This window comes from Lipophrys pholis (assembly GCF_963383615.2).
Source record: "Lipophrys pholis genome assembly, chromosome: 9".
NCBI lineage: Eukaryota > Metazoa > Chordata > Actinopteri > Blenniiformes > Blenniidae > Lipophrys > Lipophrys pholis.
The window spans coordinates 5149988-5174353 of record NC_137639.1 but is presented as its reverse complement, the minus strand read 5'-3'; the positions used below and the strand labels follow the sequence as shown (position 1 = coordinate 5174353).

At 42.8% G+C, this 24366-nt stretch overlaps 2 gene segments (V, D, J or C); both read left to right on the top strand.

Moving 5' to 3' along the window:
* Positions 1 to 14479: 14479 nt before the first annotated feature.
* On the top strand, positions 14480 to 16659 carry LOC308114968 (Ig kappa-b4 chain C region-like). The segment is given in 2 exons: positions 14480 to 15135; positions 16170 to 16659.
* Positions 16660 to 22462: 5803 nt separating this feature from the next.
* Positions 22463 to 24053, top strand: LOC308115088 (Ig kappa-b4 chain C region-like). The segment is given in 3 exons: positions 22463 to 22468; positions 22643 to 22793; positions 23552 to 24053.
* Positions 24054 to 24366: the final 313 nt, after the last annotated feature.

Sequence of the window (24366 nt, the reverse complement as noted above, 5' to 3'; positions counted from 1 at the left end):
CATGCAATCGTTAAGGTTTGAGTTCCATCAGACCAAGTTGAGAGTAGTTACAGTTCACTTCCTGTTTCATGGCCAATATTAAAGTTTGAGGCGTGGCCACACCCACACGCTCAAGTGGAGCCACGACTGAAAGTCATTTGCTGAGGACCGGATTATGATGCAACCTGTGAAGTTTGAGGCAGTGCGGAGCACCATCAGGTTATTTACACTCCATTTCCTGTTTCCAGCAGTGGGCGCTATTGCTGATGGTCATCATTGAGATATGGCTGTGATGAGGGCAGGACTCTGATGCAACTTATAGAGTTTGATGCCTATCTGACCACGTTCAGGTTATTTACATTGCCCTTCCTGTTCCAAGGTGGGCGTGGCCAAATGGCAATAAGACAGAGAGTCATCATATGGTTTTGATGAGGGCAGGACGCTGATGCAATTTGTCAAGCTTGAGGACGATCAGGCCATGTTCAGGCCTTTTACCCTGCAATTCCTGTTTTCGTCAGAAACGTCAGATTACAATCAATCAATCAATCAATCAATCATTTAAACTATCTATCAATTGGTCCAATTTAGTAGTTCAGTGTATAAAGGCTTGTGATTACCTCGTGGTTTTGAAATGTTGCATTTGAAGTGTTTGAGTGAGTGTCCCATGAGGGGTTAAATTGTCTTTTTTATGAGTTGTTGATCAGGATGATTTTGAAGAGTTATTAGTTGGTGTATTTGTGAAAAGATAAGTTGAACAAAGGTGAAAAGAGTGGCCTCTGGTGAGGGAAGGAAAAGCTTACAGCACGTGGTATTCCCAAGTGGTCTCCCATCCAAGTACTAACCAGGCCCGACCCTGCTTAGCTTCTGAGACCAGGTGTGTTCAGGGTGGTATGGCCGTAAGCAACAGTGACACACAGAAAGTCTCATTTTATAGGTGGAAATACATTGACTAGGTAGTTTCTCTTGCATGTTTTTTCAATCTGGCACGTCTCCGTTCAGACTGGAATTAACCTCCACAATGCCTTTCTTCACAGTCTCTCACAAAAGTACAAAGCATCAACAACTCTTGCAATGTATTTTCAAACACTTCCAACAACTGAAGAAGTGACATTACCTTCAGCTGCTCAATGTCATGGGCATGTAATGCTCCCTCACTACTATTACTAGAAATGCTGGGACTCGGCTTCTGAGCACCAGCACTCCAAGTTGCTGATTACTACTGTCAAAAGTGGTGGCCCCTGCTGAGGGAAAGAAAAGCTTACAGCACCTGGTATTCCCAGGCGGTCTCCCATCCAAGTACTAACCAGGCCCAACCCTGCTTAGCTTCCGAGATCAGACGAGATCGGGCGTGTTCAGGGTGGTATGGCCATAAGCAACAGTGACCTAAACAAATTGTCACTTTATAGGTGGCAATACATTGACCACGCTGGTTCTCAGTTCTCTAGTTTCTACAGCACAACTGGTTCTCAGTGCTGCCCCCTGGAGGTTGATAGTACGAGTTGTGCTGTAAAAAAAACCTCAGTGCTGCCCCCTGGAGGTTGATAGAATGAGTTGTGCTTTAAAAGAAAACCTCAGTGCTGCCCCCTGGAGGTTGATAGAATGAGTTGTGCTTTAAAAGAAAACCTCAGTGCTGCCCCCTGGAGGTTGATAAGTTTTCTAAGGCACAACTGGTTCTTGTGCTGCCCCCTGGAGGTTGATAGGTTTTTTACAGCACAACTGGTTCTCAGCGCTGCCCCCTGGAGGTTGATAGAACGAGTTGTGCTTTAAAAGAAAACCTTCGTGCTGCCCCCTGGAGGTTGATAGCTTTTCTAGAGCACAACTGGTTCTCGTACTGCCCCCTGGAGGTTGATAGTACGAGTTGTGCCGTAAGAAAGACTTAAGCGCTGCCCCCTGGTGGTTGATAGAACGAGTTGTGCTTTAAAAAAAACCTCAGTGCTGCCCCCTGGATGTTGGTGGCTTTTCTAGAGCACAACTGGATCTCGTGCTGCCCCCTGGAGGTTGGTAGCTTTTCTAGAGCACAACTGGATCTCGTGCTGCCCCCTGGAGGTTGAGAGCTTTTCTGCAGCACAACTGGTTCTCAGTGCTGCCCCCTGGAGGTTGATAACTTTTCTACAGCACAACTGGTTCTCAGCGCTGCCCCCTGGAGGTTGATAGAACGAGTTGTGCTTTAAAAAAACCCCTCAGTGCTGCCCCCTGGATGTTGATAGCTTTTCTACAGCACAACTGGTTCTCGTACTGCCCCCTGGAGGTTGATAGTACGAGTTGTGCCGTAAGAAAGACTTAAGCGCTGCCCCCTGGTGGTTGATAGAACGAGTTGTGCTTTAAAAAAAACCTCAGTGCTGCCCCCTGGATGTTGGTGGCTTTTCTACACCACAACTGGTTCTCAGTGCTGCCCCCTGGAGGTTGATAGAACGAGTTGTGCTTTAAAAGAGAGTTTCCATCCAGCTGCTGGTGATGACACTGAGATGTGAAGTTCAGCCCTGACTGCAGTGAGTCTCACCTTCAAGAGCTTTAGAATCCTGCTAACGTCAGTGGCATCCCTGTTATTTGTCTCAGGCACAGTGTCTTCTGGCTGATAGTCCAGCTCTCTCTGGTTGCGAGGATCTAGGGACACACTTGTTGTTGGACCTCTGTATAACATGGGACGTTTATATTATATTCAGTCATCAGTTTTCCAATTCACACAAAGTGTATTTCCAAAAATCCAGCCTTGATCCTGAATTTCAGTCAGTCTAAAAGTCTCCCTAGTTTAAAATATTGTGTGTCTGAATGTGTTACTTAGCAGGAGCTGGACTTACTTAGGAACTGTAACAAGACATTCAACCAAACTACCAACTCCTTTGTTACAGTTCCTTTGTGGTGGATGTTCATCCAGTCCGATTGACAGGTCAGCCAACCTGCCTGCTTCTCCGCCTCCGCATAGAGAGTTGGATCTCCTTGGACCACCTTGGTTGAGAACACCAGCAGCAGGAAGAGGACAGCCCACCCCACTACTGTCTTTGATCTTTCACGTCCGTCTCCGGACCGGGTTGGTCCCAACCAGCCTGGGGTGATGGACGGCACCTTGTCACATGGATCCATTCTGCTTTTCCTTCCACCTGCAGGGCTGTTCTCGTCCCCACCAGCACCTGGTCTGGACCTTTCTGTCTAGGAAACAAAGACTCAGACAGACACTTGATTAATACATAATCATCCACATGAAATGGAGGAATTGGTTCATCTCCAGGCTTCGGCAGTCTCCTGGACACCTGTAGATGAAACTCACATATGTAGTCACATAGTCCCCAGTCCGTTGTAGAGTCGTCAGTTTTAAGAAATGGTAAATCAAGAAAATACAGCCACATGGTTCACTTTGAAACCTTCCTTCAAATGTTAGTTGCCATTCTTACATCAGTTTTTATATTTTGATAAGGGCAGTTGGGGTTGGTGGTGTGACGCGTTCGTGTGAGTATTTTTATTTTATTTGACTGTATTTTTATTGTACGTGAAGCACTTTATATAGCACCTTTTCATACAACAAAATTGCAGCGCAAATAAAGTTTGATTGGACTTGTGATTATCTGGGTATTGGGTTATTTCCTTCTGGGTATTGGGGTATTTCCTTCTTTGAATTATTTTGTGGTGAGAAGCCCAGACAATCAGGATTGTGATAACCAACAGGGTGATCAGGCCTGCTCGATTACCCCAACCCCGACGCTGAAATGCTTTCTTATAGCATCTATGTTGTTGACTCTACATAAACAAACACACAAACAAACAAACTGACAATTTGTCAATGCTAAATATTATTAATCCCTGGACGATTTGGATATTAATTGGAAACTAATTATCTCATTGTTCATGTTCTGTCCTCCATGTGTGGCTCAAGGACCGACACATGGAGGAAAAGATCATTTTCCAAACAGGACGACCACCAGGCCACCAGCCAGCCCTCGGGTCTTGTGCACACCCCTTTATGAGTCAACACTGACCTCTCTCAATCGTCATTAAGAGAGAAAACTTATTTTCTTTCCCTGTGAATCCTGAAAATGAGTATCTCATTAGCAGCAGTATTCAATATGTGCAAGAGGCACGTAAACTACACAATCATAGTGGCAACAGCAGCCACTGATCTTAAACATGGAGACATGCCGAGGACCACTGGGGAGACACGAAGAGTAATAAGTGACAGGATGGCATGTGCTCCATGTTTCTGCACCACTATCCCTGTTGCTACACCCTCCTTTTCATGCACGTTAAGATGGACAACAGCTGATGATGGACTAACGCTTGATTAAGTTTCTGAAAGGCTTCCTGCATTTCAGCCGTCCACTCTGGATGCAGCTCTCAAGACAGAAGCCATCCAGCTGCAGATACCTCAGTAACACGTTACCGCCATCACTGGTACTGAGACGTCTTTATATTAGGTTACCGCTCAGATTACTTGTTACACGTTGGTCATATAACGTGTTACTATTTCTAAACCAGTAATCAGATTAAAGTTACTTGTCCAAGTCACTGTGCGTTACTATTGTAGCGTCCAGCAGGACTCCACTCTCAGCCAATCACACTTCAAGTCGCTCCAGGTAACAAAAGAATTGGAACCAACCATCGTCATCAATAAACCTTAACATTGTAATAAGCCCCCACCCTTTTCTAAATCAATCAATCAAAGACTTTATTTGCCCCCAGAAAGGGGGCAATTAAATGGTTGCATAGAGCAGGACAGTGCAAATAAATAGACAAAGCCTCGTTTCCACCGCACAAAAAGTGCAGGGAAGGAACGGAGCGGTTCGGAGTGCAACGGCAAAGCAGACCCCCGTTAAAATGTAGGCGGAGTTTGGAGCTCCGCAGATATGCGACGTTGCAACAGTAATCTCAGCCGGGCGACAGATCTGGACCTTATGAATCCTCTCTTGTTGATTACATACTCTGCTTTGCCCCAGTAATTTATTTGTTTTTTTTGCAGCCACAGAGCTGCAGCGGCAACTTCCGTGTTGGTTCCTAGAGAACGAACGTCGCCCCGGCTTTGTGACACCGGAGCCACAGTAAGCAAGGTGCTTGCAGTGAAGGTGGTGAGTGAACACCGTTTATTTACAATATATCCAGTACTTAAAGGACAAAGAAAGGCTTCGGTGGTCAGCAGCAGCTCTCAGTAGTTGTCAATGGCCTTCATCAGCTTCCACACAGCTGATTCCACTTGGCCTTTAATCAGCCAGCCTGAGAGAGGCAGGGGGCGGGTCCAAACCATGGGCGTGACCTGCACATACAAACCCCACCATCCCAGCCAGGCACACAGGACAGTGGCCTGTACCAAGAGCCCTGATCAACATATCCAGGATCTCTCTGTGTTTCCTGGGTTGACTTATCGAGATGTGCGCGATCCTGATCGCAGTTACTACGAAGCAGGTTATCAACTCTCTGGTTCAATCCAGACCTACGTGTGCACGTTCACGTGAAAAGGGGGGGAGTTTGCAGCGTAGTTTACAGATTACTGAAGGAGCGATTATTCTCAGAGAATATGAAGAATTAACACACATCCACCAGGTTTAAAGCAACAAATCTGCTTCAGCCAAAGCCAGAACATTCCTGACTTGTTAATGCGTGACTTTGTGAGATTATACCAGATTAATTTATCAGCGATATAAACGGACAGCATCTCCGCTGATCAAACGATTTCACTTTATTACAGCAGAAATGTGTCGGGGAAACTTCCTCACTGATCTTCTTTTAGTTTAGATTTCCCATTCAGCTGTTAGAGGTTAGTTTCTCTTGTGTTGGAATATTCATTCTTCACCACGACGACACGAGTAGTTTTGCGTTCCATAAATTCATGTTCCTGTAGTTCTGCCAGGTGTGATCATTAACCTCATTTTTCCAGATCAACAAATGGGGGATTGATTCTTCAGTGTTATGACAGAAAGAGCAGAGGATCTACATTCAGGCGATATTTTGAAATAACACTGTTTATAGGGTATTTCCTGGGCAGTAGCAAAACACAGTTCCAGTCTATGTCCAGGTGGCGGCTTGTATAGATCTTACAGCAGTTCAGAGGAGGAAAACAAGACAAAAACCTCTAAAAATCCATCAACAATGTGCTATATGGCCCTGATATCAGTACTGAAAATACATAACTTTTGGGTAAAATGATGGGAAATATTCTGAAACTGCGACGAAAAATGACTTTGTTTGAGTGGTGAGAGCAAGACCATAGTGGAAATCACTGCGTCAACATTGACATTGACAATGTTCCAGAAGATGCTGGGCTTCATGCAACATGCTACAGACGATTGGTTGATAGAAAGCTGTTGGATTCCGCTGAGAAACATACAAGAGAGCCTCCATATGTTAATGAAACACAGAGATGTGAAAATGCTGAAATTCTGAGAAGAAACTCTGGTCCAAGACGGGTCTACCTATTGTTTCATCTGGTCCTGCTCTGGTTGGGTCTACCTATTGTTTCATCTGGTCCTGGTCTGGTTGGGTCTACCTATTGTTTTCTCTGGTCCTGGTCTGGTTGGGTCTACCTGTTGTTTCCTCTGGTCCTGTTCTGGTTGGGTCTACCTATTGTGTCCTCTGGTCCTGGTCTGGTTGGGTCTACCTATTGTGTCCTCTGGTCCTGGTCTGGTTGGGTCTACCTATTGTGTCCTCTGGTCCTGGTCTGGTTGGGTCTACCTATTGTTCCCTCTGGTCCTGGTCTGGTTGGGTCTACCTATTGTGTCCTCTGGTCCTGGTCTGGTTGGGGCTACCTATTGTTTCCTCTGGACCTGATCTGGTTGGGTCTACCTATTGTTTTCTCTGGTCCTGGTCTGGTTGGGTCTACCTATTGTGTCCTCTGGTCCTGGTCTGGTTGGGTCTACCTATTGTGTCCTCTGGTCCTGGTCTGGTTGGGTCTACCTATTGTGTCCTCTGGTCCTGGTCTGGTTGGGTCTACCTATTGCTGAGAAGAAAGTTCATCACTATGGTGAAAGAGCATTGATGCTTCAAACTCCAGGTAACGGAACTGAAATACCAACGTTGTCTTTGAGAAAACAGGAACATCACACTGCGGTCATTAAGAGCCCTGGTACTGATGTGGCAGTCGTTGCTTTAAGTCTGGAGAAAGATCTACCATGTAGTTGTACTTTCACACAGGAGTTTCCAACAAAACAAGAGTCGTTGACTTAAGCCAATTTGACCTCACTGCGTTTACAAATCTGAGTAGAAGTTTTTATCTGGACCAGTCCGCCTTTGAAGTACTATACAAATATGTGTGCCACCTGTACGTCCAGTCATCTGCTGGAAATGTGAACAATGCAAGATCCAGAGCATTCTGCATGGCATCTTCAGCTTTGTCAGAACTATCCATGCCTCCCAACATGTGACGCTCTACACCAACACTGCAAAAGGACAAAGTACCAAGCAGCAATAATGAATCGTTGTCTGAAAAGTATCGAGTGTTCACCCTCACCCATTAGTAGTGGATGGCACTTTGAGGATGGGGAGTTAACAGGGACCTGGAGGACTACAAGTCCTGCTCCTCAAGGTGTGTTGCAGTTCGTCCACTGCACCTGCCAGCAAGTCAAATGTGATTGAGACAGATGTTCCTTTATGTCAACAAGACTGATTGCTAGGGTGTTAGCACTGTGAATGTTCTGAAGGAAACAGAAGATATAGTGACATGAGATGATATTTCTGACAGTGATGGAGAGGAACCATGAAACATCCTGTAAAGACCGTAGAAATAAAAGCTTACGAGGTCTATTAAAAAAACATGAACTGTAAAGTGACAAAAGCATCTATTGTTAAAAGAAGAAATGAAAGTGTGGCCCTGTAAACACTGTAAATAACAAACAATGCTGTTACAGAGATGTGTGTGTTTGTGTGGCAAAGTTCTCCATGGTTCATATATGACATTAGTTGAAGAAGCGTTTTTCCACAAATGTGCAAAGTTTCATGGTCTGAATTCACATTTCATGGTAATAATTCCTCAAGACTTTTCTGAAATGTTATCATAAATATATAAGTGTTAATTTGTAAGAGGTTATGTGTTGCTGAAGAGAAAGTTGATAAATAAAACAAGTGAATCAAGTATCACAGAAACTTTGTTTTTTAAAGTTGTACTTGTATAATAAGTATAATTCTTCTGACACATATTTAACTGCTTTGGATTTCCTGCTGGGGGGTCCAGGATCCAAGGGGAATTGATCTGTTTTTTCTTTATACAAATAACAGTTGAAATCTCCTCCTGGGATTATTCTGCCTTTACTTCCTTTGTCATCGTCACTGAAATGTCTTTAAACAATGTGGGCAGGGCGGCAGGGCTCGGTTGGTAGAGCGCTCGTCTCCCAATTGGAAAGTTGAAACTTCAATTCCCATCTCTGCCTGCCAGCATGCCGAAGTGTCCTTGGGCAAAACACTGAACCCCAAACTGCCTGGGTGAATGCAGTGTGAGAGTGAGTGGTTGGTGGTTGTTGCTGATGGTGCAGATTGCCACTAGATGGCACTGTTGGTTTGAAGATAAAGTCTGAAAGACTAGCGATGAAGTGGACTTTCAAACGTTTGTTGAACAGACAGCGCCATCTAGTGGCTTCAGAAAATAAAGACAGTGTTTCATGAAGCTTCATTTGGCCATCACTCTCAGGGCAGCTGTGGCTACAACATCCAGTATGGACTGAAGGAGTAATGCAAAGTAAAGTGTCTCTGAGTCTCCGAGAAAAAAGAGCTATATAAAAGAATTCCAGTGTCGTTCATTCATGACATATTTCTGCTGAAACTATTTACGGATCTGTCAGGTTTCCAATATGTGTCCCCCCCCCCAATGTTAAAGTCATTCCTACACCCTTGATTAGACGAACATGTAGTAGTGGACTGTGTGTGTGTGTGTGTGTGTGTGTGTGTGTGTGTGTGTGTGTGTGTGTGTGTGTGTGTGTGTGTGTGTGTGTGTGTGTGTGTGTGTGTGTGTGTGTGTGTGTAGGGGGTCTGGAGTGATGTGGGTGAATGGGTGTAATGACCTCAAACGTCCACCAGAGGGAGGCAGAAGTCGGGTTAGTGAAGGAGAGAGCGAAGAGAAGGACAGAGTTCTGGCGAGGTTCGGTTCTGAACCCCGGTTCCTCCACACAGAGATTGAAGTAGCTTCGGAAGTTCACTTGATTCTCTGGTTCCTGCGGTGGGGAACCCAAGTTCGTACTGTGATGGTGGAAGGAATGCAGCTTCCAGGGAGAGGTTGCCGGGGAACCCCTGGTGGGGGTCACATGACCAATGGCTTATTTTTCCAGTGGTGACCACATGTTTCTTTATTCTCAATAAAGACGTTGTCACCCCCCCATGCCCCATTGACCGGAGGGGGTGAACATGGAGGCCAGGCCCAACAGTGCAACAATGAAAACCAATCAAGACTAAAAATCTGTCTGACACTTAATGTTTCTAGTCTCATTATAAATAACACATATGTAAGGTCACAGTATATTGGCTTCAAAATGTCTGTTTCCTGACCTGTTTTTTTAACTTTACAAGTCATAATTGATATCCTCATATAACAGCTGCTTGTCATCTTGTGGTTGATGCTGATTATTGTAAGACCTGTCCCTGGATGACCTCTGACCTCAGGTTGGTCTTGATGAGCTTCAGCTTTGAGAAGTTCCTCTCTGCTGAGGCCACAGGCAGAGTGCAGCTCGTTCTCAGGGCAATCCACAGATTGGCTTATCTGAGTTCCATTTCATTTCCAACTGTGGAAAAAAATCTAACAACATTTAAAACATCAACATTTAAAAACCGTCAGCATAGTTAAGGCAGAAGCAAAGTGGGGCAGGAAATTCCTGGCCGTGTGGAAAAAATATGTGTTTTTCCCAATAAGCAGTGAAAATATTACTTTAATATACCTATTATTATTATTGGCTGCAGCAAAGTCACCTTGATTCAGCCATATTTCTGTTCTTAAAAAAAATAAACATTTTTTCACACCAGCATTTAAAAAAAAAAAATCCCCATTACAGAAATGTGGAGATGTGTTGACATATTTTATTGGAATCAACTTGTGTCCAGTCAAGCATGAGAGGCCCCAGTTTGGTTTTGTCTGGGAGCTGATTGGACGATGCACAATGAATTGAAAGGAGTGATTCCAGCCGATCACTCTGACCTCCATGTAGAAGTACAGGCCCAGTGTGGCTGAGCTGAGCTTTGCTTTATCCTCCTTGAAACACAAAATATCATGTAAGATAAACCACACAGATGTAATCTAAGTACCTTAGTGAAACTTCTAAAGTTTTCAACTGAGCTAACATTTTTAATATTTGCACAAGCAGATTTGTGGTGGGAGGGAGGGAGGGAGGGAGATCCGCTCTGTATGTGCGTAATTTAGTTTTGTTTTAAATTGCTTTGCATGTAGTCCTCATGTCCTCAGGTCATTTGTGATGTAAATAATGAAATATATGAGGCCTACACGGATTAAAAGTGCACATTTTTTACGTGCAGTTGGCATTATTACTAATCAGGGCCTGGTGCCAGGATGCCAGAGGTTCATTTAGCAATTTGAGTAGCCTATGGTCGATTTACTACGCTCTTGTTGGTTGCAATTTGCAAAAACCTATTTATCATTTATATGTGGTTATTTGATGCAGATATGATTCTCTGGGTGTGTTTTCTTTTGCATGTATTATGATTTTGCGGGTTTGCAGGGGTGCCTGGCAACTTTGTGGTTTGGGCTGGTTTGCATTGGAATGGGCGGGTTCTAAGATGTGATTGGGCTGGAAACTGTCAATCTGATCTGGCAACACTGTTCACAGAACCAGAGCGTCACAAATAAAGCTAAAGCTAACAAACAGTTAAGAATCAAAATAATGAGGTTGATTATTTCCGAGTACGAGTTTGAATCTCTTACTTTAGTGGAGGTAAAGGTAACTAGTGGAAGACTCAATTACATATGTTTCTTTTATAACATATTATTTGGTGTTGGGTTCATTCAATATCAACAAGTCCTACTATTTATCAGACGTCCACAATGTAGTATTCAGTAGTCCATAATGTAGTATTTAGTAAACCCCAATGCATGTGAATGCAACATTTAACACAGAGTTTATGTGAAACTAGTGTTGATGGGAAGTTAGTCTGAAACTCTTTATGTATACCTCTTTTAACATCAAAGACAAAGTTCACTATGTGATGTCATCAGCCTTTATATCTTGGAGCTTCAGCCTTGTCTCCAGATGTCATATGCAAATTAAGCCACACACTGTGATGTCATACGCACTGAATTGTCTGAATGCTGCAAGAAATCACACAATTACTTTCCAGTCTTCTGTGGGTTTTAGTTTTTTGGCTCACTTCTACTTCAGCTTCAGTTATTTGATCAGTCTTACCCTTTCTTGCTCTGTACTGAGCTGCTCACTGACTCCATAAAGCTCAGTCCATTAAAAGGCGTCTCAACAGCAGGTGATGAAGTTCAAATCAACCAACTAGCTGATGATGCAACATTATTTTGAAAAGATCTCTCCCTGATACCTTCTTCTATTGACTTGATAAATACTTTCTCTGCTGCATCTGGACTTTGCTTGACTATAAAGAAATGTGAACTGCTTGCTCTTAGATATTGTGAGTTCCCTTCTATTTGTAATTTACCAGTAAAAGACTCAGTTACTTACTGAGGAATCATCATTACTCAGGATGGAGAAATGAGACGTAATCAGAAGTTTGTCTGGATTGTTACAGTAACTAAGCATATAACCTCCCATGTGGCTCCATATCCATGAACTTTCTTGTTAAATTGCTGTCCTCATGTCCTCCAGTGAAAACCAGCAGCTCTGGAACTTTGTCTGGTCTTGTCTGACAGAAAAGGTAAATCTTCTGACGCATGCGCAGAGAGCCCACAAGGTGGCGATGTTCACTGCTATTACCCAAGAACGTTTTACTTTCTGGTGTCAGGCAGTAAAATCAATACATGAGTTAGGTAAATATTACTTGGTGTGAATGATCAAATTTACATGTAAAAGTAAGAATAGATATTCACACACAATCACCAAGTAAGACATTACATACAAGGTGACTTATTAAAGTAGAAGAAGTGAAATGATAAATCCTTGAAAAATTGAGATTAATATCTCATGTAATAATTACAAGGACCAATGATACATTTTTTAAGTGTAGTGCATGACGAGTCCGGGCATTTTGGTATGAGAAAGACATACGATCGGGTCCTGAGACAATTTTTCAGGCCGCGCCTTAAAAAAGATGTTTCCTCCCATATTAAAACATGTCATGTTTGTCAGCTGACCGCCAAGCTCAACCAAGTTTTGAATCATCCGAGCCATTCGAGCATTTAATTGTTGACAGTGTAGGCCCGTTACCTTGTTCACAGGCTGGGTCTGCTTATCTGCTCACAGTAATGTGTCAAGTCACGCAGTATCCTGCTGCCTACCCTTCACGCATAATAACAGCCAAGGCTGTGGTGCGTGCACTTTCGTAGTTTATTCCTGTGTTTGGCTTTCCCTAAGTGATACAGTCGGATCAAGGTACTAACTTTTCCTCACATTTCTTTGCTCAGGTCCTGAAACAACTCCGTGTGTGGCACAGTAAAGCGACGGCATACCATCCGGAGAGCCAGGGGGCTTTAGAACGATTCCATCAGTCACTGAAGTCTCTCCTGCGCTTATTGTACGGAGTTGGGTGGAGACTGGGAGGAGGGTCTATCTTGGTTGATGTTGGGGGCCAGGGAAGTTACCCAGGAAAGCACAGGGTTTAGTCCAAATGAGTTGGTTTTCATGCACACAATGAAAGGTCCATTGGCAGCTGTGGAGGATAACTTCAAAGAGCCAGAGCCATCTTGTGGATTACGTGAATGGGTTCAGAAGACGTCTTTATGTGGCTGTGAGGGAGTTGGTGAAGGAAAAGCTATCATTGTTTGATAGGCGCACAGAGGTCCGGTCATTTTTGCCTGGTGATCAGGTCTTGGCTTTATGTCCTGTTGAAACAGGCCCGTATAATGTTCTGGAACAAACGGCTGATCAAAATTATTTGGTTTCCATGCCTGAGCGAAGGACAAAGACACAGTTGTGTCACGTTAATCTGTTAAAACCATATTATGAGCGAGAGGTGGACGTTGTGCAGTCGGAGTCCAGCGGGGCTGATGCCGCCTGTGTGGTAAATACTGTGACTGATGGCTTCAGCACCATGGACAGCACCGTGTTACCTGCAGGAGATGACAGTGACCCTGGTCACTTGGACAGTGCCCTTACACAGGGTCGTCTGATAAACTCTAAAACACTGAAAACTGGACACCTTGTTTGCTCATTTACCAGAGTGCCGCTGAACAGACTGTCCAGGAGTTGACTGATGCTTTGATCCAAGTCTGGGAGGCCGTCCCTCAGGAGAACATCCCTCAGGAGAATATTCCTCAGGAGAACATTCCTCAGGAGAACATCCCTCAGGAGAAAGCCCCTCAGGAGAACATCCCTCAGGAGAACATCCCTCAGGAGAATGTCCCACAGGAGAACATCCTTCAGGAGAACATCCCTCAGGAGAATATTCCTCAGGAGAACTTCCCTCAGGAGAACATTCCTCAGGAGAACATCCCTCAGGAGAAAGCCCCTCAGGAGAACATCCCTCAGGAGAACGTCCCACAGGAGAACATCCTTCAGGAGAACATCCCTCAGGAGAACATTCCTCAGGAGAACTTCCCTCAGGAGAACATTCCTCAGGAGAACTTCCCTCAGGAGAACATCCACCGCCTCATCATGCCCAGACATTGTAGGGAGGTCTTACAGGCAGGAGGAGGCCACACACACACTTCTGAGCCTCATTTTGACTCGTCTGGAGGAATTTTCACTGACGTTGGATCAGCCTGCAATGTGATTCTCTACTTTGATTTTGAGTATGAATCCAGATCCAGACCTCCATGGGATAATAATTTTGATTTACATTGATAATTTTTCTGTTATTTTGTTCTCAACACACTCTACTATATATTGAATAAAGACTTTCAACTGCAACATTTCATTAATTGAGATCTAGTGTGTTATTTTAGTGTTCCCTTTATATTTTTGAGCAGTGTGTGTGTGTGTGTGTGTGTGTGTGTGTGTGTGTGTGTGTGTGTGTGTGTGTGTGTGTGTGTGTGTGTGTGTGTGTGTGTGTGTGTGTGTGTGTGTGTTCAGTGAAGTGTGTCAGTGTGCAGCAGTCAGCTTGAACTCCACTGATGGTCAGAGTGAAGTCAGAGTTTGATCCACTGCCTGTAAAACGATCTGGAGTCTCTGAATCTCGATAGGTGGAGGAGTGAATGAGCCTTTTAGGAGGTTGTCCATCTCTCTGTTGATACCAGGCTAAACGGTGATATAAATTGTTATAAACATAAACGTCCTGACTGGTCCTACATGTTATGATGACGGAGGCTCCCGGAGCAGAGCTGACTGCTGCAGGCTGAGTCACTGTGACCTGGCCTCTGGACTCTGAGGAAACACAGACAGAAACATCAAGCAGCCTCATGGTTTTGTGGGCTTCATTTCAGAGGGACGGATGTTCACAGAGGAGACGAGTTTGATTCTCTGGACTTTACCTGTGAAGCAGCAGCAGAGGAGAGTCCAGATGAGGACGCAGATCACACTCATGTTTCTGATGAGGAGGATGTCTCTGTCTTCTGTTGTCATGAAGGACGGCTGTCAGTCATCCAGTCTTCAACTGTCAGGACTATAAACTCTCCCAGAGCACTGGAGCATGGTGCTGCTGATGCAAAGTGGCTCTATGGAAATGTTCTGACTGACTCCAACAGGGACCTGGATCACTTTCATCTCTCACTTTCACTCTGCAGCAAAACTTTGATTAGAATATTAAGGAGAGTATTTGAAATAAAACTTTAAAAATACATACATATCTTTAAATACTTTAATTTATCTTCAAATTGTCAGTGTATTTCTAAATTTGTTGTCAAATCCCTTCAGGAATAAATTCCAATAGACAAAATTAAAAAAAATAGAAAACAATCTTTAAAACGTCTCTATAAATATATATATAAAAGTAACATTGTAGATGAAAGAAAGTTTCTATTTTGTTCCGGTAGGATCAGGTGGTAGAAGCAGTTTTGGTGAGTTTGTTTGTTTCACAGTCAGAGAGTGGCGTCTCTCTACAGTCAGAGGTTTTTGTACAGCGGCTCAATGAGTTTGTATCACTGTGGTACACGTTCGGTGGAGGAACCAGACTGGATGTTGGAATTAAGTTCATTCTACTTTTAATACTGACAGCTACATATTTCAAATTCATACATTAAACCTTGTTTTGAATGAATTGAGAAGAGAAAGATGTTTTTTCTTTATAATTATTGTCCTGATCAAGTTTTAATCTCCACTGATTTCATGTAGTTTAGCTCAGCTCGGTTTCACTTTAATTTGATCACAGAGAAAAGTTATTAGATCTAAATTTACACCAGATTATAATCTCATGAGGTTTAAATGACCAAATAAAGATCTTGTCAGTCTTTAAATGTGCTCAGTCAGAGCCTGATGGCTGTGTAACACACTGTTGTAACTCTACCATTCTCATGTTGAAGGTGTTTTTACACTGACCTGTGTATTTATTGACACTCTTGGTGCTCTGGTCCGTCTTTGGGCTGAGTTTTAGTTGACATGTCCACTGTTTGAAATGTGTTTGTGTTGCAATGTATGCAGGCTTTCTTCTTCTTGTTTTACTGAGTGTCTCTTCATCAAAGCTGGATTTATTCTTGGTGCTATACAATGTTACTCAATTCTCTTTCTCTTATTCATTGAAATTTATTTGACATGAAAATAGAAACACTGATGATAAATATGTTGGAAAATGATCAAAACCTCCTAATATAATATCTTTATTGACTGTTATTTTCACATTTTGCTCTAAATAATATGAAAAATGAACAGTGATTTGAAGCTCATGTTGTTTAAGTTTCCACTCATAAGTTCTAAAGTGTAAAACTTTCTGATGACGATGCAAATCAACAGTAAAGGTTGAGACATCTGCTTGTGTTCCTTCCTGTGTAGTTTGAGGTATTTCAGGTCAAAGTGTTGGATGATTCTCTCGGTGCTGATGTGCATGAGAGGCTTCTTAAAGGGAAGTGAAACAATGTGTGTGTGAGTGACTGCTGGAGCAGAAAAAGCCTCTGACAGCAACTTCTTCCAGGACAGAATCAGCTGTCTCGCACTAAAGCTGTCCAGGTGTGTGCTGTTTGATTGAGCGCTGGGTGCTCCCTGTCCTCTAATTTGATTGCTGTCTCCTAGGTGATACCCGCCCCACCCTGACGGTGCTGCCCCCCTCCAGAGAGGAGCTGCAGCAGGAGAAGGCCACGCTCATGTGCCTGGCCAACAAGGGCTTCCCCTCAGACTGGAGTCTGAGCTGGAAGGTGGAGGACAGCAGCAGCAGCAGCAGCTGGGAGGAGAGCAGGAGCCCCGCGGTGCTGCAGAAGGACGGCCTCTACAGCTGGAGCAGCACCCTGAGGCTCCCTGCAGACCAGTGGAGGAAGGTGGGCTCTGTGACCTGTGAGGCCACCCGGGGCTCCCAGACTCCCCTCAGAGAGACACTGAGGACAGACCAGTGTTCCCAGTCCTGACCGGACTCACTGGGACTCTCACACTGCTTTTACTCTCACACTGATCTCACCTCTGTCATTCACTCTCTTTCACTTTCTTCTCTCATCAAACCAAACTGACTTCATCAAGATTCTTCTTCTTTCATCATCATTTTCTTCAAGCTTTGACAAAATAAAGGCTGTTTTCAACTCAAGTCTTTGGTCTTTCATTACTTTTTTACAGCAATAAAATTAGAACAAGCAGAAATGTAATTTGATATTCTCAGTATTCCACCTCTTGTTGCTGAATTACTTTCATATGAAACAGAATCAAAACACACAGTCAGTCTGAGGAAGCTGTGCCCTTCATTCATCAACAAATGTGGTTTGTTCACAATATTTTGATAATTTATATTTTATAAATGAAGTGTGATCAAGACTCAAAATGGTGATTTGACTTTGGTTAGAAAAGTGAGTGATTTTTTAAGATACAAAACAACATCATCAGCATACAGGTTAATTTTTGCAGTTTATGAGCAGTTTTGGAGCTTCAGTCTCTTCCTGTTGATGTCAGGTTAATAAACACTCTGATGAATTCCAGTGCACATCCAGACTGATTAAACATTTCAACTCTTTACTACGAAAGATGTTATGAGACACGGATGCAGAGTAAAGTAGATTGAATGTAGAGTGATATTTCAGGTACTTTGCATTTGTAAGAAACTTTAAAACGTTTTTTCAATAGAAATCTTTAAGTTGTACATCTTTCTACAACATATTTCCATGTGAAACTGATCAAAATTCATCTTTCAAAGATGTTTTATTTTAGTTGTTGAAGATTTTGTTGAATTAGAATTTAACTAATAAGAACTGAGTCTGTTATCATTCAGAAAGAAAGAAAGTCAATGTCCATTGAGGGACATTTAGCAAAACTTCTTTATGACAAGTCATGACATGACATGACATGACATGACATGACATGACATGACATGACATGACATGACATGACATGACATGACATGACTTGACATGATCTGATATGATAAATATAATAAATATAAGGCTTAGTCTTTCTTCTGAGGAGTTTCTCATGTTCTCCGATTTCACATCTACAGGTTCTTTTTGTTAAGGACAATAGAGTCCACAGAGAAACACACACACACACACACACACACACACACACACACACACACACACACACACACACACACACACACACACACACACACACACACACACTCAAAGGTGTGTTAAGATTTTAATTGATTTCTAAGTGTGTCTCCTCCGTTTGTGTTGCAGCAGCTCCGATGTCCAGGAAAAAGTGAGTCAGTGAGTCTAGTTGCTCCTCCAGACTGTGGAGTAGTCTGTGGAGTAGCTAGTAACACTACTAGGCCCAACTAGTAGGCATGTGTCACTCACTAGTAGCCTCCTAGGTCCAACGAGTAGCGCTAAAATGCCCATTCGTAGCATTAGTAAGGCGCTTTTCGTCTCACCAGTATTATTAGTGAGTGCTAAAATGTCCACTAGTGGTACTAAGAGGGCATGTTTTTATCTTACTAATACTACTAATAACCAGTGGCCCCACCAGCCGGAATCCTTTACGCACTGTGTGTACAATTTTTTTGAAGGTGTGAAAAAAAGAAAAAAAAAACATTTTAAAGGGATGTTTGTTTTTGTCTCTGCCTGGTGCGCCGTCACCACAATGTTTAGCTGAGCTGTTTTGATCTGTGTTTTTCAGCAGCTGGCTGACGTCACAGCCGAACTTGTCTTTTGTTCTTATGGGTTCTTATGGGTTCTTATGGGAGTTTGCAGGAGCCTTGATACTGTCAGTGGTTGTGGTGTGCAATGCTCCAATAACTGGTATCGATCCAATACCAAGTAAATACAGGGCCAGTATCGCCAATACCGATACTTAATATTCAAGGTTAATGCATCATCAAAGTGGTAAATCTGGATGGATTTTCATGATCTTTAATTGTTTTTATGATTTTTTCCTTTGGTTTATTAATCAATTGAACCTAGAACAGAATTTGGGAAAAGTTTATTGGTAAACAGAAAATACATTATTATAAGTTATAAATAATAATAATTTTGTTCAGACCACAGTAAGAAAACTATTTTCTCCCATTCATTGTAACGTCTGAATTTTTTTTCTTAAATAAGCAAAGTGTACGAAACTATCGCTCCAGAACAAACTAGAACAAAATATTATTTCAGGTGGAGTGTTTGGGATGGAGCAGCAAACTGGTGTTTCCTTCCTCCAGGTGATCAGCCCAACCGTAGCCAGGAAGCCTGTTTTTGTTTTGTTTACGTAGTTTTAATCACTCACTTGTGGCTCCTGTCTGCTGGTAACAAAACCTGTCAGTCAGCTGATTCTGATGTGGAGTTGGGTGGAGGGAGGAGGGAAGACGCCAGTGGTTGGAGAATTGTGGCGGTTTATTCCTCTTTGTAACACGCGCCGGAATAATACGGTCATTTCACACACACCAGCACTTTAACACCGGAGCACAGCGGGACAACAAAAGCTACACTTCCCAAAATCAAAACATGCTCTGACTCAACTTCCCAGAATGCACTTGTTATTTAAAGTGACAGGCTGAGCATCTAACAGGACAGAATGAATAAAGAACAAGCAATTCAGGCTGCAATCTGAACTGAGCTTTCTCGGCACAGCCAGGGACCGGAGGGGGTCTGGTTTGGGGACCACAGGATCTCGTCTCTGCTTTTTGCAGACGATGTGGTCCTGGTGGCTTCATCAAACCTGGGCCTTCAGCGTGCACTGGCGCGGTTCGCAGCCGAGTGTGACACAACTGGGATGAGGATCAGCACCTCTGAATCCGAGGCCATGGTTCTCGACCGGAAAAAGGTGGCTTGCCCCCTTCAGGTCGGTGGAGAGCCCTTGTCCCAAGTGGAGGAGTTCAAGTATCTCGGGGTCTTGTTCACGAGTCGGGGGAAGATGTAGCGTGAGATCGACAGGCGGATCGGTGCAGCGTCTGCAGTTATGCGGTCGCTGTATCGGTCCGTCGTGGTGAAGAAGGAGCGAAGCCAAAAGGTGAGGCTCTGGATTTACCAGTCGATCTTCGTTCCTACCCTCACCTATGGTCGTGAACTTTGGGTCATGACCGAAAGAACGAGATCCCGGTTACAAGTGGCTGAAATGAGTTTCCCCCGTAGGGTGGCTGGGCGCACCCTTAGAGATAGGGTGAGGAGCTCAGTCACCAGGGAGGAGCTCAGAGTAGAGCCGCTGCTCCTCCACATCGAGAGGAACCAGCTGAGGTGGCTCGGGCATCTGTTCCGGATGCCCCCCGGACGACAGAGCTGGAAGAAGTGTCTGGGGCGAGGGAAGTCTGGGCTTCCTTGCTTAGACTGCTGCCCCCGTGACCCGGCCCCGGATAAGTGGAAGAAAATAGATGGATGGATGGATGGATAACCTATTAAATTCTGCATTTTTACTTGTTGTATTCTGGGTTTTTTCTGTGTAAAGGGCTTTGAATGGCCCCGTAAATACAATGTGTGAGATAAATAAACTTGCCTGGCCTCACTACTTCCTACAGAAGGAACAATAATTAGCAGCTACCAGAATTCACTCACTGCTGTAAAGACTGGTGATGTGTGAAAGTGACATTTAGTCTGAATCTCAAATCTCAAGCAGGTGAAACAATAAAATGAGTGGAATCCAAGACTGAAGATGAATATTGTGGCCATATTGATGAAGCTTTATATGATGTGACATTATGACATTTATGGTGTCAAATGGCCACGAATCCCTGTTTGCTTTTAATATATCAGAAGAATAATCTGTGGTTGATGTTTTAAATATCTTTAGTCAAGTAAGAGAGTGAAAATAATGAACAAAACGTAACAAATTAGAATTTTAAAAAGTGTACACATCTAATGTAGAGCTGTGTCACAGTTTTGATTATATTAACAAACACATTTTTCATTACAAATATTTTTCTGATTTTTTTCTGATTAAAATATTGACGATAGCTACAAAGGTAGAATTTTTTGAAAAAGTTTTAAACCACTAAATTAAGTGTAAAAAAAAGTTGACATTAAAAAAAATACTTGTCTAAAGATGTCACTCTATATATATTAAACATCCAAAATACATGACTAATGTTGATCTTATACAGAATGATTAAAGAATACCTATCTGTATGCTGATAGAATATAGAGTGTACTTTATTAATCCCTGAAGGGGAATTCAGGGGATGATGATAGATTTATTTTTAGACGTTGATGTTTTTGCCTTTATATTTGGTCTAAAATGGTCCCAGACCACAGCAAAGATTCATGTTAATAATGAGAATAATTGTTCAGGATGGACCTCAGAGGAGGATCTGGTCCAAACTGAGGTCCATCCTGAACAATTGTTCTCAGCTTCCATGAAGTCCTGGTCAGCAGCAGAAGCTCCTTCAGCAACAGACTCATTCCACCAAAGTGCCAAATAGAATCACAGGAGATCCTTCATTCCTGTGGCAATAAGTCTCTGATACTCTTAGAACTTCTCCTTGTACATAATGTGTGTTGTGTTGCTTGTTAAGCTCACTCTGCTCTGCCACGCCATCACTGCTGAGCTGAACTTTGTAGAACTGTGTATATATGGGCAGTTCATGTAATATTTCTTATTGAACTTGACTTAATATTTATCATTTAACTTTACTAAATTGCTTTCATTCTGTGTGGAGCCATGTCAAAGAATTTCCCCCAAGGAATCTATCTATCTATCTATCTATCTATCTATCTATCTATCTATCTATCTATCTATCTATCTATCTATCTATCTATCTATCTATCTATCTATCTATCTATCTATCTATCTATCTATCTATCTATCTATCTATCTATCTATCTATCTATCTATCTATCTATCTATCTCTCTCTCTCTCTCTCTCTCTATCTCTCTCTCTCTCTCTCTCTCTCTCTCTCTCTCTCTCTCTCTCTCTCTCTCTCTCTTAAAATACTTCCAGGATTACAAACGATATCATCTGCATAGAGTGAATTTTAAATTATTATTGGAAAACTAAAGCCAAATCTGTTTATTCCACTTTAGTTCAAGTCTTCAAAACCCAAGAATGAATTCATCTCTTTCTCCATCACTGTCAGTTCATCAAAGTTTCAAGAATGTTAATTTTCTTAAGGTGAATTGTGATTATTATGAGTTCTGGTGCAGAAACATCTGATGTGTGTGTTCAGTGAAGTGTGTCAGTGTGCAGCAGTCAGTTCAGTTTCAGTTCAGTCTGACTGAAGGAGGTTTTTGTACGACGGTTTTTCACTGTGTGAACACATATTGACTATTGATGTAATGAAAACTCTGACAGTAATAATCTGCAGCATCTTCAGCTTGAACTCCACTGATGGTCAGAGTGAAGTCAGAGTTTGATCCACTGCCTGTAAAACGATCTGGAGTCCCTGATGCTCGAGTGTTGGTGTTGTAAATGAGCAATTTAGGAGGTTGTCCATCTCTCTGTTGGTACCAGGCTAAACAATTAGCACTGCCACAGCTCCAAGCTGTCTGACTGGTCCTACATGTGATGGTGACGGAGGCTCCCGGAGCAGAGCTGACTGCTGCAGGCTGAGTCACTGTGACCTGGCCTCTGGACTCTGAGGAAACACAGACAGAAACATCAAGCAGCCTCATGGTTTTGTGGGCTTCATTTCAGAGGGACGGATGTTCACAGAGGAGACGAGTTTGATTCTCTGGACTTTACCTGTGAAGCAGCAGCAGAGGAGAGTCCAGATGAGGACGCAGATCACACTCATGTTTCTGATGAAGAGGATGTCTCTGTCTTCTGTTGTCATGAAGGACGGCGGTCAGTCATCCAGTCTTCAACTGTCAGGACTATAAACTCTCCCAGAGCACTGGAGCATGGTGCTGCTGATGCAAAGTGGCTCTATGGAAATGTTCTGACTGACTCCAACAGGGACCTGGATCACTTTCATCTCTCGCTTTCACTCTGCAGCAAAACTTTGATTAGAATATTAAGGAAAGTATTTGAAGATATGTCTGTATTTTTTAAGTTTTTTTTTTAAATTATCATTGTATTTCTAATTTTGTTGTCAATTCCCTTCAGGTATAAATTCCAATAAACAAAATTGAAAATAATCTTTAAAACATCTCTATAAATATATATATAAAAGTAACATTGTAGATGAAAGAAAGTTTCTATTTTGTTCCGGTAGGATCAGGTGGTAGAAGCAGTTTTGGTGAGTTTGTTTGTTTCACAGTCAGAGAGTGGCGTCTCTCTACAGTCAGAGGTTTTTGTACAGCGGCTCAATGAGTTTGTATCACTGTGGTACACGTTCGGTGGAGGAACCAGACTGGATGTTGGAAGTAAGTTCATTCTACTTTTAATACTGACAGCTACATATTTCAAATTCATACATTAAACCTTGTTTTGAATGAATTGAGAAGAGAAAGATGATTTTTCTTTATAATTATTGTCCTGATCAAGTTTTAATCTCCACTGATTTCATGTAGTTTAGCTCAGCTCGGTTTCACTTTAATTTGATCACAGGGAAAAGTTATTAGTTTTAAATTTACACCAGATTATAATCTCATGAGGATTAAATGACCAAATAAAGATCTTGTCAGTCTTTAAATGTGCTCAGTCAGAGCCTGATGGCTGTGTAACACACTGTTTTAACTCTACCATTCTCATGTTGAAGGTGTTTTTACACTGACCTGTGTATTTATTGACACTCTTGGTGCTCTGGTCTGTCTTTGGGCTGAGTTTTAGTTGACATGTCCACTGTTTGAAATGTGTTTGTGTTGCAATGTGTGCAGGCTTTCTTCTTCTTGTTTTAAATCAAGAGTAAAGGTTGAGACATCTGCTTGTGTTCCTTCCTGTGTAGTTTGAGGTATTTCAGGTCAAAGTGTTGGATGATTCTCTCTGTGCTGATGTGCATGAGAGGCTTCTTAAAGGGAAGTGAAACAATGTGTGTGTGAGTGACTGCTGGAGCAGAAAAAGCCTCTGACAGCAACTTCTTCCAGGACAGAATCAGCTGTCTCCCACTAAAGCTGTCCAGGTGTGTGCTGTTTGATTGAGCGCTGGGTGCTCCCTGTCCCCTAATTTGATTGCTGTCTCCTAGGTGATACCCGCCCCACCCTGACGGTGCTGCCCCCCTCCAGAGAGGAGCTGCAGCAGGAGAAGGCCACGCTCATGTGCCTGGCCAACAAGGGCTTCCCCTCAGACTGGAGTCTGAGCTGGAAGGTGGAGGACAGCAGCAGCAGCAGCAGCTGGGAGGAGAGCAGGAGCCCCGCGGTGCTGCAGAAGGACGGCCTCTACAGCTGGAGCAGCACCCTGAGGCTCCCTGCAGACCAGTGGAGGAAGGTGGGCTCTGTGACCTGTGAGGCCACCCGGGGCTCCCAGACTCCCCTCAGAGAGACACTGAGGACAGACCAGTGTTCCCAGTCCTGACCGGACTCACTGGGACTCTCACATTGCTTTTACTCTCACACTGATCTCACCTCTGTCATTCACTCTCTTTCACTTTCTTCTCTCATCAAACCAAACTGACTTCATCAGGATTCTTCTTCTTTCATCATCATTTTCTTCAAGCTTTGACAAAATAAAAGCTTTTTTCACTTCAAGTCTTTGGTCTTTCATGACTTTTTTACAGCAATAAAATTAGAACAACAAGCAGAAATGTCACTTGATAAATATTCTCAGTTTTCCACCTCTTGTTGCTGAATTACTTTCATATGAAACAGAATCAAAACACACAGTCAGTCTGAGGAAGCTGTGCCCTTCATTCATCAACAAAAGTGGTAAAATACACATTCACATTATTTTGACAGTTTATATTTTATATATGAAGTGTGATCAAGACTCAAAATGGTGATTTTACTTTAGTTAGAAGAGTGAGATATTTTTTAAGATACAAAACAACATCATCAGCATACA